Source organism: Balaenoptera physalus (genome assembly GCF_965194825.1).
Source record: "Balaenoptera physalus genome assembly, chromosome: 10".
Taxonomy (NCBI): Eukaryota; Metazoa; Chordata; class Mammalia; order Artiodactyla; family Balaenopteridae; genus Balaenoptera; species Balaenoptera physalus.
In genome coordinates this window covers 25,591,344-25,612,521 of record NC_138889.1, presented here as the reverse complement: position 1 = coordinate 25,612,521, position 21,178 = coordinate 25,591,344, and the positions used below count along the sequence as shown (strand labels likewise).

General features: G+C 41.1%; 2 long non-coding RNA genes across 3 annotated transcripts in view; both read right to left on the bottom strand.

The window, feature by feature from the left end:
• Window positions 1-21,178, bottom strand: part of LOC309636388 — a 472,824-nt gene that overhangs the window by 319,481 nt on the left and 132,165 nt on the right. The window lies entirely within an intron of this gene.
• Window positions 1,225-15,567, bottom strand: LOC309668090. 2 transcript variants are annotated; one of them, XR_014268083.1, is made up of 2 exons: window positions 9,859-15,567; window positions 1,225-3,310 (listed from the first exon to the last, which is right to left on the bottom strand). It is a non-coding gene; the product is annotated as an uncharacterized lncRNA (long non-coding RNA). The 2 variants fall into 2 exon arrangements; XR_014268084.1 differs by having other exon boundaries at window positions 14,944-15,567.

The window sequence follows — 21,178 nt, the reverse complement described above, 5'->3', positions numbered from 1 at the left end:
GAGATCTCACACTCGAACAGCTCCCAAACTGAACCCCGTCTTTCCTGACTAAGCCTGCTCCTCCCACTCTTCCCATCTCAGCTGATGGCAGCTGCACCCTTCTAATTGCTCAGGCCAGGACCCTTGGAGTCATCCTTGACTCCGGCCCTCCCCCACACCCCGCATCCAATCCATCAGCAAATCCTTTTAGCTCTGCCTCCAAGACCTATCTGTCACTGTTACAGCCCTAGCCTAAGGCTTCACTGTCTCTCTCCCAGATTATTGCAATAACTTTGTAACTGGGCTCTCTGCTTCTGGCTCTGCCTGCCCACTTTATTCTCAATAAGTGTCCAGACTTATCCTTTTAAGACCTAGACAGATAACATCACTGCTCTGCTCCAATCCCTCCAATGGCTTCCCATCGATCTGAGGATATGACCCAGGGCCCTCACTCCTGCACCTACCCTCTCGCCATGCTCCATGCACATTGCCTTCCTGCCTTGTCCTTGAGCATGCTGTGTAGGGTCTTCTCCTGCCATAGGGTCTTCTCTTCCCCCAGGTATCTTCAGGGCTCTCGCCCTCACCATCTTCTAGTCTCCGCTAAATGTCAGTGAGGTCCTCCCCTCACCACCCTCTAAAATAGTACCCCACCTCCCACACACTCTCTGTAAACTTAACTTGCCTTGTTTTGCTTCACAGCCCTATCCCTTATGGTACAGGTAGACTGGGTTTCTTATTTGTTTATTGCCTTTTTTCCCTTGCTAGCATCCACTCCATAAGATCTTGTGTTACCCAAGACTGTATTCCCAGAGCCTAGAAGAGTGCCACCACATAGCCGGAGTTCAATAGAGGTCTGTTGAATAAATGAACAAGTAAAATAACTTTTATTTAATAATAATGGAGAAGAATCTAAGATGCCAGGTGCCTGCCCAGCCCAGGCTCCACTTCTGAGCAAAGGAGCCACAAGCAGGTCCTTCCACATGGTTTGCCATGTTCTGGATCATGTGACCCTGTGACCCTGGCCACTGCTGATTGAACCAGAGATCTGCAATGCTGGCGAGGGCTGCTCCTGCCTCTCCCCGCTGCAGCCCTGCCTCTCCCCACCTCCCTCCTCCCTGTTCCCCAGACAGCTGACACATTTGAACTAAAATGATGCTGCCCAATAGAAGTATCACAGGAGCCATATATGTAATTTTAAAGTATCTAGTAACCATGTTTTTAAAATGGAACAAGAGACAAGTGACATTAATTTTAATAATATATTTTATTTTACCTAATATATCTAAAATATTATCATTTAAACAAATAAGCAATATACAAAATATTAATAAGGTACATTACATTCTTTTGTACTAAGTCTTCAAAATCAAGTTTGTATTATACACTTGACGAGACATCTCACTTCACACTTGCCATGTTTTCGAGTGTTCAGTAGCCACATGTGGCTAGTGGCTCCCATGTTAGACAGTGAGGCTCTAAGAGGGTCACATTTCATGGTCAGGATCAATGTTTGTCTTCTTCGCTTCTGCTTCCTTTCTTCCAATTAGTTGGTTCCATAAGCGGGTCTAGCTTCTCAGATGATACTGGATGTTTCCCACCTGGCAGGGCTCATGCCCTTGAGTCAGGCCTGGCTTCCCTCCTCCATCCTCCATTCCAGCCTCTCTACCTGAGAAGACTGGGTGGACAGACTCAGGGGGAAGAAGCTGGAAGCCTCACGGAACATCCTCAGCTTCAGCCACATTTTTCAAGGCAATTTTTACCATCGTGTGGTAGACAAGGTAATGCTTAATACAAATAGTGCTTTGTTTTCCATTTGGCTCTTTTCCTTTCTGATATCTTCCCTTAGCAGGAGGGAACCCCTGAGTAGAGAAGGAATGAATGGTAGGATTCAGACACCAAAATCCCATCTGCAAGACCAAACAGGTTTCTGACTCATGACATGACTGGGCAGGAAGATAAAGACCAAAGAATGTTCCATCCTGCACGATGATTCAACTGGCCCAAGGGGGTCCTCTGAGATAAGCTGTAGGGAAGGTAGGAGTGGAGAAACTTCCGATGGAAAGAAGAAAGCAGTATCCATGGGATTTGAAGTTATGAGTGAAGGCAGCCCTGAGGGGTAGAGAAGCTGAGTAGAGGGAGGGAGGTTTATCATGCTCTTTGAAGAATAAGCTGTTAAAAGAAAGCAGAAGCTGAACCACAAGGAAAGGAGAACCTGCTGGAGTGGCTGTTTCTTCTGGACAACATTCCTGGTCTGCAGGAAGTCTGCCTGCAGTGTTTTCTGTGGTCCCCCACTTGCCCCTGTGTCCTGCAACACATCACCAGCATCTGGGGCACCCCAAATGCACCTCTATTCTTTGTCACCCAGAAAGGCTTACTCATCCTTTTTCCCCACAAATGGCTAAGGCTCTGTTGATGGGACAAAATTGTTTCTGGCTCCTGTATTCCTTGACCTTATTCTATCCCAGAGCTCCTCAGCTATTCAGAGAAACAGCATTCCAGAGACCCATTCTCTCTTTGTCTTCAAAAATATCTGGACATGCCTGAATGCCAGGGGTGGACACTTAAATTCAGGCTGGGAACTCCCCCCCACATACTGGTAAGTGGAGGGATGGGTATGGGAGCAGAAAACCCAGCTCTGGCTCTGGCCTGGTGAGATGGCGCCATGCTGTCCACCCCATCACCCAGCAGGGCCCTGGACCAGGCTGCTCAGACTCCACCACCACCACTAGTGCCCTTTATAGTCAATGACTTAGCAGCACTTGGCTCCTTTGTTTGCAGACCTCATTATGGAACACTTGTTAAGCAGTTGTTATTTAAAGTTCTCTGCTGGGTGTTATAACAAGGGCGGGTAGGTTAGTTTATGTGGATGTGGTGCTTTGCCCTCTGGGAGCTTGAAATCTTATTTTGAAGAGAAAATAAGAAAATTTTACCTGGGAAAGATGAGATGATATCATTCCCCATGGTTTAGACTTTGGTCTCTGAGAGCCTCTGTTGCCTGTATTAATGTTCTGGTTAACAACATAACTGCTGCCAATTGTACTATACTCTGTATTGTCAACACCTTCCTTGTGGATAATCTGTGCTAAGCCACCCTTTAAAGTTTTCTTTGCTATTATTGCCTCCTCCCCTTAATTAATTCCTTTGTTTAACATCCATGCAATATTATCAACATGTTTCATTTTATTCCTAAATGCAGCCTGCAATCCAACAAGAGATGGAAAAAAAGAAAACAAAACACCTAATTACCTTTAAACAGTTTGTCAGTTAGCTCTTCAGCACTTGCAGGCCTCTTCTACCTCGTTTTTTGTCACCGCCACCCCAGCACTCACCTCTGACAAAGAAAACAAAAGGGAATGAATAGAATGATCTCAACAAGAAGACAGCCTCTCTGGTTTACACCTGGCTGGAGTGAGAGAGATGCTGTCTGCACTCCATGCCAGAGGCAAAGGGAATGAGGAAGAACTGAGCAGTGCCGACGGAGGTATGCCACGAAGAGGGACCTAGACATTGACCTACCCCAAGCTGAATAGTCACAAGTTGATTTTGTTTTTTAGATATTTTTCAAATGATGATACAAAATTCTAAAACATCAAAAATCAAAACTACTCTTATGATTCTCTCTATTTTGGATTTTCATGCTTCAGTTTCTACCTTCACCCCACATCATTATCATTAATGAATGGATGTAATATGCTCTTAAAACAATGCTCCTCTTTATTTGTAGCAAAGAGCCCTTACCGGAGAGCAACTTATATGCCAGGAAATCTCCTAGTTTCTCAAAGTGCATTGTGAAAGTCTTTTAAAAAATCTATACCCAATTCATTTTAGTGCTTCTTTTGTTAAAAAATTACTATCCACCTCTCAGTTATTTTTGGAGAACATAAGGAGTGACAGGAATTCTGAAATCAGGGAACAATAGCCATGCTGCAAAAGACTCAATCTGGTGGCCAATACAACAATCACGATAATAATAATAATGGCTCTATCTATTAGGAATTGTGTTCAGCTGCTACAAACAGAGACCAGACCACAGTGCCTTGAATACACATGGGTTTACTCGTGTAAAAGAAATGTGGAGGCTGGTAGGGTGCCTCCCTCATTATCAAGACACAGAAGGCTTTTATCTTTCTACTTAGCCATCTTTTTTTAAAAATATTTATTTGTTTGTTTGTGCTGGCTCTTAGTTGCGGCAGGTGGGCTCCTTAGTTGCAGCTTGATGTCTACTTAGTTGCGGCTTGCTGTCTACTTTGTTGCGGCACGTGGGCTCCTTTCTACTCAGCCATCTTTGTTTCATGGTTTCCATTTTTAAGATTCCAGTACATCTATTGGTATCCCAGCTATCATGTCCATATTTCAGACAGGAAGGATAAAGAAGGAGGAAAGGGGGAAAAGGCACATGCTAGCTGTATATCCCATCCTTAAGGGGCTGTTCCAAATCTATTGCTTTATTTCTTTCCCCCACAAAATCATTTTGCATCCCATCAACCTTATATAAATATTTACATTTCTAGTATATTCATCTTAACCCGAAAGTTTCCTGTAGAGACTCATGTTGTCTTTGCCGTTGTTGGTTGTCCAATAATATCCAATCTCCTTCTCCTTTTGGAGGACCCCCCTCCTCGTCACTGTGTGTCCTCTTATCAGGAACAGGGCCCTGCTTCCCACTACAAAACCCAAAGGAACCATATCCTTCCCTCCCTGCCTTTTGATAATTGTGAAAACATGGGACCCACCCAGTCAGTCATGACAATCAGACACTACTATTCAGTAGCTTCAGTCTTAGAGAAATGACACATGAAAAAGGAATGAAGAGAACTGTATCACAAAGGGGTCAGCAGCATCTAGCAGTGGAGTCCAGTGGTGGCACAAAGTGTCCAGCAGCAAGAGTGGAAGTGCTCTGGCCAGACAAGTCCTGCTAAACGCAGTTGTTGAGCTTCCTATTCTTGGTCCTCCAGTGCTGCTCAGTTCCTGTCTGTCTGCCATACCTGATCCTCTAGCCACTTGATGGTTCTGGGCTCCCTTTGTCTTTTCAGTACACCCTGTTTTGCTTAAGATAGCCAGAGCAGGTTTAGTTTACATGCAACCAAAAGCACCCAAACTGATAGAATTAAGGATATAGGTACTATTATTCTTGTCCATGTGCTTTGGTTACCAGAAATAGAAGCCCATGCAACTTACCTCAGATGGATGCAAGGCCTAAGATCACAGACACAGAGACTGAGGCACTGTGGGAGAAGATACTGGGAAATTGCTAGGAACAAAAGCTGACCCTCAGAGGCCACATGGACGCTCAACTCTTTCAGTCTTTTTGCATAAAATCTCTTTTCCTCTGCTTTATTGGTCAGCTTCCTTTGTTTACTCACAGTTTCTTTATCTCCATAACTTTTACTTCCTCTTTCTGGATTCTTACATGGAATCTATATGACCTTTTTACAGATATGCTATGATTGAAGCATTTCCGTTTCAAGCTCCATATCTCTTTATCTAAAATCTTGACAGAAGAACTGATGAGGGATTAGATAGGGATATACCCCAGTCAACTCAGCTATAACAGGGAAATGGGGCTCATGACTGGGTATATGCCTTCAGTGGGGACTCCCAGATTAGGTCTGTGATCAGTGAAGGCAGTAGAACCATTCAAATAGAGGGATGCATTGTGATGTGATGTACATGATGTTGTGCTATGCTGTGATATGAAGGCCTAGGTATGGCACAATTTTTGCAAGGCATACCTGAGATGCTCAATCAATTAAATATTTTGAGTACCCACCATGTTCAAGGTATAGGACTAGAAGCTGAGGAGATTATAAAGAAGATAACATGTGCCTTCCCTCAAGGACTTCACAACACACACATACACACACACACACACACACACACACACACACACACACAAAATGTTAAGGAATGAATTAACATATACCTGGTTAACTGTTAAACTTGTATTACCCACAAAGTGGTGGAGGAATTCAAAAGAAAGAAAGGTCATATTGAGCTCTGGTGATAGGGTAGCCTATATAGAGATGTTACCTTGAGGGAAGAGGTGGAGTTTATTGATAAGAGATAAGATTATTGATAAGAAGAAAAAAGGTGGAGTTGATTGATAAGAGGTGAGTGATAATGAATGGTAGGAGTCGGGTAGAAGTGTGGACATCTGAATGGGCTGAAAGACAAAATTTGAAGCAGTGAGACCCAGAAAATGAAGATCATCCATTTTAAGATTTTACCTGGTACAATCACAGTACTAAAGTAACCTGTAGGTTTATCAACGTATACAAGGGAAAAAGGGAAAGACATGTGAATTTAAATTTGAGAAGTGAAGATGGGAGACTTAAGATTCTGATAATGGCAAACTATATCATTAGAACCAAATATGATACTGAAAATCTGAGGAATATATGAGAACATCTGCTTGAAGCATCAGAGAACTAAACAAACAAACAAATAAACAAACAAAAAAATAGGGTAAAATTACTGCTCCAGGATTTGGGGGAAATGATGGAACCCCTGGGAGATGAACTGGCATTTAGGGCTGCTTTTCAAAACCCTTGGGATGTTTACTAACTCCAGAGGGGGTGACCTATAAGCTGATAAATGCCTCTAACTGTCTTGTGGGGTCAAAAAAAAAAAAAAAAAAAAAAAGAGGTTACTAGCCTAGAGGTCAGCACAGGAAAAGTCCTGATGAATTCTTTTGGGTTGGGATTCAAAAGAATACAGACCTTCCTAGGGACTTCAAATAATTTCAGAACCTAAAATTGAACTGAGATTATCTCAAATTGTTAGTTCTCTCAAGTACCTAGCAGAAACAAAAATAAATCTTCTTTGGAAAGAGATAACATTTTCAACCTCAAAGTATTCCTACAAGCAATTTTGCAAAACAATACCCAGCACACAATCAAAAATAACCAGCCATATGAGGAAAAAAGACTACATGGACAACACTAGCAAGAGGACCAAGCAATAAAATCAGGCCCACAGGGGCTACAGATATTAGTTTTATCACACTTAAACTGCTAAACAATTGTGCTTCTTATGTTCAAGAATATAAAAGAGAAGATCAAAACTTTTGGCCAAGAACTAGAAACTTTAAGATGGAATTTCTGGAACAAAATACTATAATAATTGAAAGTTACAGTCCAACCCAACTGAAAGTTAAACAGCATATCAGCAAAGATGAAAGGATAATTCATGAAGAAAATTTCCAGAAAGAAACAGGAAACAAAGGAATGAAAAATACAAAGGAAAGAATAAGAGATATAGAAGATATAATGAGAAGGTCTAATATGAATTTAATTAAAGTTCCAAAAGGAGAAGAAATGGAAAACAGGATAGAAGCAAAAGTTGAAAAGACAGTGGCTAAGAATTTTCCAAAACTGATGAAAGACATCAAAATCATGGGTTCAAGAATTTGCATTAAGGATAAATTCACAACTAGGCACAGCATTCATAAACTTCTGAAAATTAAACACACACAAAAATATCTTAATACCAGCCAGAGAAAATATCAGGTTACTTCCAAAGGGCCCCTTATTCAATATCTAAAGAATATCTACAAATCAATTAAAATTAAAAAGACAAACAACCCAATAGAATAAAGGACAAGAAATTTGAACAAGCACTTCACAAAATAGGATATCCAAAGGGCATAAACTTACAAAAACATGTTCAACTTCATTAATAACAAGAAAATATAAATTACAATTATAATGATATTCCATAACACACTCACTAAAGTGGCTTTTAAGTAGACAATATAAAGTGTTGATGAAAATGTGGAGCAAAGGGGACTCTCATACGCTTACGGTACAACAACTTTCAAAAACTGAAGTTGAACAAACCTATACTCTATGACTCAGTAATTTCAGGCATAAGCACCGAGAAATACATATAAGAAAATTCATGGCAGCACTATTTGTAACAGCTCCAAACTGGAAACTACATAAATGCCTATGGATAGCAGGATGGATAAAGATTGCAGTATATTCACACAAAAAAGCAATATACAGCTTTATTGAAAAAAAAAAAGCTTTGCTAAAAATAAACTCACTGCAGCTACATGCAATAAAATGAATGAATCTCAAACAATGCTGAGCAAAATAGTCAGACACAAAAGAATGCATAATTTATTATATAAATTTCAAAAAGCATGTAAAACTAGTGTTTAGGAATGTATAAATAGTAGTAAAGTAATGATTTCCATAAAAGTCAAGGGATTAGTACCTTTGGGGACAAAGAAAGGTAATGATTATGGGGTACTTCTGAGGTGCTAGGCACCTTTTTTAACTCAAGTGTTGTTTTACATGTGTTCATTTTGTGATAAATAATTGATCTGGACACTTTTGTTCACTTTTCTATGTTAAATTTCACAGCAAAAAAATAAAAGTTTTAAAGAAAAGAAATAGGGTCAGGCTTTCTTATAACTGTTATATATTGCATACTTACTGTGTGTCAGGCACTCCATTAAGCATTTTACATAAACTACTTCATATAATCATCCTAATTAGCCAGAGAGGTACATTTTATCTCTGCCCCTGTCCCCATTTACTGAGCCTTAATTTCCTTAACCGAAAGATGGGAATAATATTATCCCACCTCAAGAGGTTATTGTAGGAACTGAATGAGATATATGCAAAGAGCCTAAGTGTCTGACACATAGGAAGTTCTATTTAAGGGTTAGCTATTATTTAATTAGCGTACTGAGACTCAATGAAACCAAGTAGCTTGCACAAGTCCACACAGATAATGAGAGAGAAGCTAGAATTTGAGCCAATGTCAGAGTCAGAGCTGGTGCCCTTTCCTCTTCACCAGGGTAGTGCATCCCTCTGTGTGTTTTATGTCAGACACCAAAGCCATTCACTTGTAGAACTGGGGAGCTGAGACTCCAGCTGGCCTCAGCCTGCCCCTTCCTCTGGGAGAGCAGTGGGATTTGTTCTCTATGTGAACTGACATCACTTATTCACCTTCATTTTTTTAAGGAGTGTAGGTTGTCTCATTTTGTATCCCAAGCTAACTTAGTAAAGGAAATGCTTTTTCAGTGTGGGCAGCCAGAGATGATGAGCTCTGTAATTGTGCTTTCCATGAGAGGAGGATCACAGCCAGCCGTGAGACTCCTCTGCAGCCCTTCTAAGCAACACTTGTGGGCTCAGAACCACTATAATGGCAACAAGCATCTGAAGATGGACAGCCTGAAAGAACCCAGGGCTGGTTGCTTAGCAGATGCCAGAGGATTGAGTTGCTGGAACTCAGAGAAGTGATTGATGGAATGGAGATGGGGAGAGAAAGCAGGGCAGGTGCACAAGGGGAAAGAATATTTCTCTTCATCTCAGTTTTCTCCTTTCTGTCTATTTTTGCCATATCCCATTTGAATGAAATTATGTTTTTTTAATATATATATTTATTTATTTATTTTTGGCTGCATTGGGTCTTCGCTGCTGCACATGGCCCTCTCTAGTTGCGGCGAGCAGGGGCCACTCCTTGCCATGGTGTGCGGGTCTCTCATCGCGATGGTCCCTCTTGCTGCAGAGCTCAGGCTCCAGAGCGCAGGCTCAGCAGTTGTGGCACACGGGCCGAGTTGCTCTGCGGCATGTGAGATCCTCCCGGACCAGGGCTCGAACCTGTGTCCCCTGCGTTGGCAGGCAGACTCCCAACCACTGCACTATCAGGGAAGCCCTGAAATTATGTTCTTGAAGCTGGTCATGGTTGTCTTTCCTTCTCTCTCCCACTTACTCTTAACCTAATCCCACTTGTTAAACCAACCAAGACCCTATAATATTTTACAGTTTACAAAGAGTTTTCACATGTATGATTTCTCATAAAAACTGTGTTGGAGACTTCCTGTTTATGCTCTGCCATGTAAAAAGCTTGGAAGTCGTCACTCACCTTTACAACAAGAAAACACTGAACAAATGGAAAATCAATGTCTTTTCTTGGACCCATCTGAGGAACACAATTCTGTAATTCTATTGGGCATTATCTTTAGACTCGTAGCCCTGTAAGTATGATGGGGAAGAGAAAAGCAAAACAAACACACAAAACATTGGTTTCTATCTGACACCTGCTGTCTATTCAGAGGGTTCATATCTGATCAGAATTAATGTGGCAGATGGAGCCAAATGAATAGTGACGGTTACCTTCCTGGAATTATTTCAGGTTATTCTGTATCTTCAACCATATATCAGGAAGAATAAAATGGGAAACACACATACAGAGTGTAATCATTTATGAAAAAAGATAACTTAGAGAAGTCATGACTATAGATCTAGCGGACCCAAAGCACCAGGCCCAGACTCTGATGAATTCTATGAAACATTTAAGAAAGAAATAACACCAATTTTCCACAATCTTTTCCAGAAAATGGAAGCAGAGGGAACACTTCTTAACTTATTCTATTAGGTTAGCATTACCCTAACGTTAAAACCAGTTAAAGACACTACAAGAAAGGAAAATTACGGCCAATGCCTCTGATGAACATAGCCACAAATATCCTCAACAAAATATTAGCAAATCAAATCCAACAATTAATAAAAAAAGAATTACACATCACAACCAAGTGAGATTTATTTCATGTATGCAAGGCTGGTTCAGCATTCAAAAATCAACCAATGTAACCCACCATATTAACAAGCTGAAGAAAAAAAATCATATGATCACAACAATTGATGCAGAAAAGCATTTGACAAAATCCAACACCCAATCATGAAAAATCTCTCAGCAAACTAGAAATTAAGAGGAACTTCCTCAACTTTACAAAGAACACCTATAAAAACTTATAGCTAGGGGCTTCCCCGGTGGCGCAGTGGTTGAGAATCTGCCTGCCAATGCAGGGGACATGGGTTCAAGCCCTGGTCTGGGAAGATCCCACATGCCGTGGAGCAACTAAGCCTGTGAGCCACAACTACTGAGCCTGCGCGTCTGGAGCCTGTGCTCCGCGACAAGAGAGGCCACGACAGTGAGAGGCCCGTGCACCGCAATGAAGAGTGGCCCCCGCTCGCCGCAACTAGAGAAAGCCCTCGCACAGAAACGAAGACCCAACACACCCAAAAATAAATAAATAAATAAATAAATTTATTTTTTAAAAAACCTAAAAAACTTACAGCTACCCAGAGTTAATGGCAAAAGACTGAACACTTTCCCTCTAAAATTAGTAACAAGTGAAGGATGTCCTCTCTCACCACTCCTATTCAACATCATACTGGAAGTCTTAGCTAATACAATAAGATAAGAAAAGAAAACAAAAAGTATACAGATGTGAAAGAAAGAAAACTATCTTTATTCATAGGTAACATGATAGTCTATGTAGAAAATCTAAAAATCTACAAAACAAAAAATCTGGAACTAATAACAAGTACAGCAAGGTCTCAGGACACAGGTTCAATATACAAAAGTCAAATGCTTTCCTATATACTGGCAATGAACAATTGGAATTTGAATTTTTTAAAAATACCATTTACAATAGCACTTAGGTATAAATCTAATGAAATAGGCACAGGATCTGTATGTGGAAAAATACAAAACATTGATGAAATAAGTCAAAGAAGATCTAAATAAATGGAGAAATATTCCATGTTGATGAATTAAAAGACTCAGTATTGGTAAGATTTTGTAACAGGAAAGAACAAAATCTGACTCCATGTTGGATCTGTTTCTTTTACTTTGACCTTTGCTTTCCACTGCTTTTATTCTGCCTGTAGCTATAGGCATACATAATGGCCTGCCTCGGGAACCCTGCCCCTCTGCCTGAATGTTAACTAAAGTGTCTTTGTTCAGCTCACAGGGAAACACCCTGACCCTGCCCACCTGTGAATGGCTACAGAAAAGAAGAAATTAACACATCTCCTCCCTGAGGCTGGCCAAAACCAGGAGCTATTTTGCAAGACTTACGGCCTTTTTACTTTACTTCCTCATCTTCTCCCCTTCTTTGTTCTATAAAAGAAACTCGCATCCAGACCCTGATAAGATGGTACTCTAGGACACTAGTCCGCCATCTTCTCAGACGCCCAGCTTTCTGAATAAAGTCGCTATTCCTTGCCTCAACACGTTGTCTTCTGACTATTGGCCTGTTGTGCAGCAAACAGACTGAGCTTGGATTTGGTAACAATTTCAGTTCTTTCCAACTTGATCTCTAGATTCAATGTAATCCCAATCAAAATCCCAGCAAACTGTTTTGTAAATAGTAACAAACTGTTTGTAAAGTTTATGTGGTGCCGTGGACTGAATTGTGTCCCCCTCAAAATTCATATGTTGAAGTCCCAACCCCCAGTGTGACTCTATTTGGAGATAGGGCTTTTGTGAAAGTAATTAAGGTTAAAAAAGGTCATCAGAGTAGGGCCCTGGTCTGACAGGATTAGTGTCCTTATAAGAAGAGACACCAGGTCTTGCTCTCTTCTACCATTTGAGGACACAGTAAGAAGGAGGCGGTCTACAAACCAAGAAGAGAGCTCGCACTAGAACCCAGCCATGCTTGCACACTGATCTCAGACTTCCAGCACCCAGAACTGTGCGAAAATAAATTTCTGTTGTTTAAGCTACCCAGTCTGTGGTGTTTTGGCAGCCCAAGCAGACTAATTCCTATGGAAAAGCAAAAAACCTGGAGTATCCAAAACAATCCTGAAGAAGAACAACAAAGTTGGACAACTCACACTGCCTGATTTTAAGACTTACTACAAATCTACAGTAATCAACACAGCATGATATTGATGAAAGAACAGACAGACACATAGATCAGTGGAACAGAAGCAAGAGCCCAGAGATAGACCCACACAAATATAGTCAACTGAGTTTTGACAAAGGTGCAAAGGAATTCAATGGAGAAAGAAGTCTTTTCAATATAATGCAAAATATGAACCCAGACACAGACCTTACACCTTACACAAAAATTAACTTGAAATGAATCATAGAACTAAATGTAAAATGCAAAACTATAAAACTTCTAAAAGAAAACATAGGAGAAAATCTACATAATATTGGGTTTGATGATGAGTTTTTAGATACGACATCAAAAGCACAATTTATGAAAGAAAAACAGTGATGCTGGACTCCATTAAAGTAAAAAAACTTCTGCTCTAAAAAAGACATCGTTAAGAGAATGGGAAAAAAAACCCCACAGACTTAGAGAAAATATTTGCAAAACATATATCACATAAATGACTTCTATCCAAAATATGCAAAGAACTCTTCAAATTCAACAATAAGTAAACAAACAATCAAGTTAAAACTAAAGCAACAGCCTAAGTGGCTAAAGCTGGAACTATTTAAGCAATAAAATAAGTCATGTAGTATTGGATTAGAACCTAAAGTGTAAAATAAATATCCATGAGCTCATACTGATATAAATAAATGGCAGAAAAGAAACAAAATCCTTAGTGCAGAAGAATCCCAAGTAATTTATGTAGATACTCTGCCCTCAGGGAGATGCAACATCACCCCCCGCCCCTTAAGTGTGGGCTGTGCAGAGTAACTTCTTTCCAAAGTGTTTAGTATGGAAAGAGGTCAAGGGGTGTAAAGCAACTTATTTCTACAGGAGTAACTTCAGCCAAGTGATCAAGGTCAACATCAACAATGATAAGCCATGGTGATAGTACATATCCTGATATGATGTGATGAAAATGGTACTTTACCTACGTGGTCTTCCTCCCCAAAACCCATCAAGAGTAAACACCAGACAAATCCCAGTTGAGAGACATTCTACAAAATACCTCATCCATATCATCAAAACTGTCAAGGTCATCAAAGTCTGAGAAATTGTCACAGTCAAAATGAGACAAGACAACTAAATGAAATATAGGATCAGAAATATGAAGAACAGAAAAAAAGACTTTAGATAAAATTAAAGAAATCTAAATCAAGTATGAATTATGGTTAATAATATTATACCAGTATTGGTTCATTAATTGTGACAAATGGCTCATATAATGTAAGATATAGTAATAGGAGGAACTGGGTGCAGGATATTTGGGAACTGTGCTATCTTAGCAACTTTTCCATGAATCTAAATATATTCTAATATAAAAAGTATATTTTTTAAAAAAATACTGGGCTGTGGTTTTTATTATTTTCCCCATTTTAAGATCAGGAAACCAAGGCTCTGAAAAGTTGAATGACCCTTTCCAGGTCCCAGGGCTAGCAGGCTGGCCCAGGAGGCCAAGTCTGTTGGACTCTAGATTCTGTGGTTTTCTTTTCCCTTGGGCTATCAAAAGTTCAGTTTTCTTATGCAATCATGACAAAAATAAAAGGGCGAGGCAGGGGACTCAAAACGAAAGAAAAAAAAGCAACACTGCAGGTCACATTAAAAGGTAGCGCATAGTATTTACAACAGCCACGATATGGAAGCAACCTAAATGTCCATCGACAGATGAATGGATAAAGAAGATGTGGCACATACACACAATGGAATATTACTCAGCCATAAAAAGAAATGAAATTGAGTTATTTGTAGTGAGGTGGATGGACCTAGAGTCTGTCATACAGAGTGAAGTAAGTCAGAAAGAGAAAGTAAGTCAGTAAGTCCATATATATGTGTTAGCACATATATATGGAATATAAAAAAAAAAAAAGGTTCTGAAGAACCTAGGGGCAGGACAGGAATAAAGACTGAGACGTAGAGAATGGACTTGAGGACACGGGGAGGGGGAAGGGTAAACTGGGACGAAGTGAGAGAGTGGCATGGACATATATACACTACCAAATGTAAAACAGCTAGTGGGAAGCAGCCGCATAGCACAGGGAGATCAGCTCGGTGCTTTGTGTCCACCTAGAGGGGTGGGATAGGGAGGATGGGAGGGAGACGCAAGAGGGAGGGGATATGGGGATATATGTATACGTATAGCTGATTCACTTTGTTACAAAGCAGAAAGTAACACACCATTGTAAAGCAATTATACTCCAATAAAGATGTGAAAAAATAAAATTAAAAATTAGAAAAAATTTTAGAAATAAAAAAGGTAGTGCACGGGTTTTGAAGGTTACCTAAAAATTCTCATTTCCAGGTGGTAACGTGGCGACCCGCGCTGTGAGCCTCTCCTGGGACAGGTGGCCGGTCGGCTGCACTAGGGGACCTCCACCAACACACACGCACACCCCGGCCGGGAGGCAGCCCTGCGGCCCCGCCCTGCTCGCAGGCGACGACTCGCCTGCCCCGGCCGCGGACTCGGGGTTCCGGGCGCCCTCCCCGAGCGCCGCCGCCGCCGCCCCCTCCCTGCCGGCCGAGACCCTGCCCGCCGCGCACCGCGGCCTTGGCCTCCCGCGGGGCGCGGGGGCGCTGCCTTCGCCCGGCAGGCGGCTCCCTTTGTCCTCCCGGAGCAGCAGCGGCGCGCAGGCTGAGCTGCCTTAAATCTCTGCACCGCTGACAGCTCTGTAATTGCGTCTGCCCTCAGTAGCTTGTCAGAGCCCTTCTGGTTTGCCCACCTTTTTTCCTTCAAACTCAAAAAATGCTCCCTCCCTTGCTAGCTCGCTCTTTTGTGGTTATCCAGGGCGTCTGTGAATGAAAGCGTTTCATGATCTCATGCTGATGTACCAACTTCCCCGGGGACCTCCTGGGGCCTTAACCAGCTGGGTCTGAAAGCCAGCCGGACTCCAGGACCACGTCTGCCACCGGCTGCCCCAGGGCCACGTGGATGCTCCCCTGCGACCGACCAGAGCCACCCACCGCCCAGGGCGGGGACGGGACACGTTTGTTTGTGCCCAGGCTGCCACTGGACTTTCCTTGAAAAGTTGAAGTAGGTTCGCAGGTCCCATTCACCTCCCCCCGAGGTGACGCTGAGCTAACCTGCCCTCGTTTTCTCACTGCCTGAAAGACACCTTCCTACCCTCCAAAGCCAGGTTCTCAGGTCACCTCTGGGCAGCCTTAAGCACCCTGGCATCCTCATGGCTTCCCTCCTCTGCACTCCCACTCCCTGGGTTCATTCCATGAACTTGTGTGCAACCCATGCTTCTCCCACGACCACCCAGCAGGCTTCCCTGGTTTGTTTCCCATCTGCCCCAAGTAAGGTCAGAGCCTTGAGTTTATTCCCAACCAGTGTGTGTGTGTGTGTGTGTGTGTGTGTGTGTGTGTGTGTGTCTGTGTGTTGGGGCACAGGGGGTGGGGGGAGCGGGGGGGGGGTGTTCCCAGCGCTGACTTCTGGTATCTTCCATTTTCCTCCGGCTCTGGCTCATGGTGGTGATGTCTCCTCTTGCTGGCAATACCCCCCAAGGCCACCCCTAGTCTGTGAAGCTACCAAAGCCAGTTGTCCTTCCACACGTCCCTGGTCCAGCCTGTCGTCTCCCCCTGCAGGCCGGTGCCGCATGGAGGCAGGTCAGGATGGAGAGGACTGCACACCAGCTGGGGGAGCAGCTGCTCTTCCCCAGGTGGCTGTGGGTGGGAGTGGGGCACCGAGACTGAGCGTCATGTGCTGGCAGAACACTGAAGGCCAAAGTCTAGGCATCCAAAGGACCAGGCGGAGACAAGAGACAAGGCCCGAGGGAAAGGGTGAGCGAAGGGTGTGGTGAAAACAGGCAGATTTAGAATGAGGCTATGAAGCATGGGCTTTAGGGCCTTCTCACTTGCCCGAGGCCCCTTCCCAGGCTCTGCACCTGACTCTGTATTCCAAGTGTGCCATTTTTTTCCGAAAGAGGGTCTAAAATTTTGTAAGCTTCAGGTCCCACAAAACCTGACTCTGTTCCAGGTAGAGAAAGTAGAAAAACTGGAGGTGCAGAATAGTGGAGCAGAGGACGGACTACAAACCAGCCAGTTCCAGATATGGAGCGAGGGTGCCCACAGCTGGGCATCAAGAACCAGTGAGTTCATTTAAAAAGCCTGGAGCAGAATAGACAGACCTAGACATACCTGAAAGCTGCCGGATCCATGGCCCGGGGCACTGCCGTTTCTGTGCTCCAGAGGCCGCTCCAAGTGAGGAAAATACCGGTAACTCCCTTTTTTGCCGCCACGTGAGTCAGGGCTGGAGTTAGCCTATAGTCCCCATCACAGGAACTGGAAAAAGGCACTCCTTCCGCTGACACGTGCAGCCCTCACCAAGCTGCCTCTGGGAAGTGGAGCTCAGTCTGGATTTCAGCCCCTCTCACCCCCGAGCTGAGTGCCCTTGTGCAGTAAACAACCTACGTAACCCTGCTGGGCAACCTAACTCAACATGGTTGAGTTAAGCATCCATGTCCCAGAGATTTTAGCCAATGAATTCTTCCAGTTCTTACTCCCTCACTAGTTCAGCCCCCTCCCCCCCTCCCGTAGAGCTCCAACATAAGTCCGTGTGAGCTAAATCAGAGGACAACCAGGATAAGGCACTGCTGATGGCAGCAGACAGACAGACAGCAGTTCAAATCCCAGTTCTGCCATTCACTGCTTGGTTAGCCTGAGGCAAGTCCTTCATCTCCTCGAACCTCTGTTTTTAGCTGTGCAATGAAGTCCATAATGTATTCCTCTAAGAGCTGTGGAGAGGATGAAAGAAGATAATACGGACATGTCTAAGGTGTCCGGTCCGTAACAAGAACTCAATTGATAGCAGCTAACTGTTGAGTGATAGACACTTAAAATGATCCCCCACCTCCCACCTAGGATGAAGCTGTCATACCTCCACTCTTGCCTCAGGGTGAGTCCCCCAACCTCATCAGTGCCTCATACAAACAGATTCCTAAGGGTTTGTTTAGCAGGTCCTCCAAAACTGTCTAGACAAACTGAGACACCTACAAAACAAGTCCTAGTTAGCTGCATGAGCATCTGTCTCACATGTTAGACTGTGTGTCCCTCAGTGACAGGAAATGGTCTTATTGATCTTTGTGTCACTGAGTACACCTGATCATTAACAGCTGTTGCATTAAAGAATTGCCATCAACTCTGATGTCAATTGCCTTCTCATGCGAGGTGGTCCTTCTGGGCTGCTTCGTTTCTTCAGGTTCTGTCTGCAGTCAAAAGACAGTCCTTACAGAAGAGAGACTACTACTTTAAGACCCCGCAGTCATTCATGCTTTTATTTAAATAAACTTATCAGACTTAGATTCTTTATAGAGAACAAGTTTTAATGAAGGAAAAAACCTGAAGAGTTTGAAGGTGGTTCTTAAATGTTTAAAGATCCAGTGAATATATTATAGATTTTTGTAGAGGGAAGCCCTGCTAGAAGTGTCTGTGACTAATGGCTCTAATGACAATATCAACAGATATTTTTTAATGCTTTCCGTATGCCGACCACACAGTACTCAGTACTTTTATGTGCACTAACTTAGTCCTCCTAACCACCCTGTGAGGTGGATCCTATTATTTTAAGTTGAGAAACTGAGCCACGGAAAGGTTAAGTAAGGTTAAGTGTGTCCAAGGTCACACACATTGCTGTGTGTGTGACCATAAATGGTGGAGCTGGAATGTGAATCCAGCAATGTGGAGCCAGAGACCTTGCTGATTCCTCCTTCACTCTGCCACCTCTAACTAGAGGTTCAGAGGTCAGAGCTGCTGGCACAGATGTCTGACCATCCTCCAAGTCAGGCTGGAGAAACATCTCATAACAAGGCCCCTCTGAAACCACAAGAAACAAGGTAAAAATTAGACAAGAGGAAGGAAATTATTAGTATTTGCAGATATTGTGATTGTATGTCTGGAAAACTGAAGAGAATCAACTAAAAAAGTATACCAACAATAAGATTGAAATAACTTTATAAAATTAATTTTTAAAAAATCAATAGCTTTTCTAGAAACAACAGTCAACCAGAAGATTTAATGAAAGAAAAGATACCATTTAGAATTGTAGTCCAAAGGAAAAAATTTCTAGTAAAAACTTAAGAAGCAATCTGTAAGATCCATATGAATTAAACTTAAATAATCATCTAATGGCAAGTAAAAGGTTTAAATAAATAGAAAGATATTCCCTTTTCTTGAATAGAAAGATTCCTTACAAAGATGTCCATCTTCCTGCTTTGATCTATAAATTTAACATGATCAATACCAAAAGAAGACAATTAGGGGAGGGGCAGAGGGAGGGCGGGACTCTAAAATTCATATCAAAAAATAAAATGCAAGAAAAGCCATGCTATGAATGATAAAGAAGAGTATGGGGGACGTATTAGCCATATCAGATATTAAAATATAAAGTCATTGTAATTAAAATAGTCTTACACTGGCTCAGAAATTAATAGCCAGATGAATGGAAGCAAATAGAAAAACCAGGAGTAAACCCAAACATATACATAAATTTGGTTTATGTGGATAGAGGTTTTCAATACAATAGGAAAAATATACATTATTCAATAAATGCTTTGGGATAACTGGCTGGACCATCCATTTCTTCATGCCAAAATTAATTCCAGATGGATAAAATATCTAAATGTAAACACATAAACCATAAGAGAACTACATAATTTTGCAAATTATAAACGATAAGAGCAAATTACATAATTTTGTGGAAAGCCCTTCTTTAAGCAAATCACTAAACCCAGAACACATAAAAAAGTGAATAAATCTGGCTATACAAAATTTAAAATGTCTTCATGACAAAAATATCATAAATCAAGTTGAAAGCAAGCAATAAAAAAAGTATTGCAAAAACATGACAAAGAGTTAATTTCATCACATACATAAAGAGTTTTAAAGATATCAATCGGAAAAAGCCAAAAACCCCAAAAGAAACAAATTTTTTTGAAAACATCATTACAGGAAAAAAAAATACAATTGGCTTTTAATCATGTGAAAGATATATGTCACTTATATTAGAAGAAATGCAAATTGAAATCACAATGAGATTTCATTTGTTTGCCTATTAGATAGGCATAGAGCAATAGTTTGATAATGCATTGATTGGAGAAACAGGTACTCTAATGAATTATTGTTGGGAGTTCCAAACAGTACAACCTGTTAGGAGGGCAACTTGGCAGTATGTATCAAAATTTTAAATTCCACCTCTAAAAATGTATATGATAGATAGGATACACAAGGATGTTCACTGCAGTGCTATCTATAGTAGCAATAGAAAGAACATCTAAATGTGCATCAGTGAGAAACTGATTGTGTAAATTCTGGTACAATGGACTATGAATATAGCCATTAAGAAGAACAGGCAAACCTATATGTATTATATATAACAATCTCCAAAATGTTTAGTGCAAAAGGCAAAATGCAGAACAGTCTGTATAATATTCTACAATTTGTGTTTTTTTAAAAAGTCAGTTATGTCGATACATACTTGTACATACAGTAGATACAAATTGGGTGGCAACCATTTGTAGGTTACAAAATCAATTTAGTGATTTGTAACGAGTGTTCTTTCATGCTTGCATGTTTCATTTGGGGTTTTTTAATATTTTATTTAAATATTGATTAAATCATATTTGATATCCTTATTATGTTTTTCTATATCATATATGGTAAAGGTAAAAATTGTTTTGTGCGACTTCGTTACAGTTATATAATTGTATAGTGGGTTATGATGGGAAGTATATGTCTTACTCCGGGTTATAGAGAAAAGATGTTTAAAATGCATTAGTATCAATTTTCTCTGGAAAGACAAGGAACCAATTGGTAAATAGTCTTTGGGGAGACTGAGATTGGGGACTGTGGGGTCAGAAGTGGGAAGGAGAATGACTTTGCCTACATATCTTTGTACTATTTTTATTACTTATTCAGTTTCCTTTTTTAAAAAAGAGAATGAGATAAAAACAAAAAGAAAAAAAATTTTTGTAATTATGTTTTTTGTAGTAAAGAAAATGCTTACTTACATTTCTTTTGAGTGCATGCCAGGAAAAATACAGAACTTTTGGACCTTACTGTTTTTACCCTATCTTTTGACCTATAGTTTTACCCCTGACTCCAGAGACATTTTTCTCCATGTTTACCAATACATATTATACATTTTACTCAGAATTATACCAACATTAATGTACTTCCTTCCAGAGAACAAATCTTTTCAGTTATGAACTCCACTGAGTTGATTTAAATTCTGTTTTATATACTGCTACCCTTAAATCATTTCCATTTTCCCCTGTTTCCTTTTAACAAAATTAATTTTTATCAGAATTATTTTCCATATAACTTTTTAAACAAATATTGATCATTGATAAAATTTATCCATATCAAATAGTGATTAGTTATTATTTCTACCATTAGGAGGTTTCCTTTACCACCATTTTGAACAAGCCCCATTTTCTTGAATCCAATTTTGCATATCTAAATTGTACCATATGGATCCCTACCAATAAAGCATGTGTAATTTTAGTTGCTGTCAGTTTTATT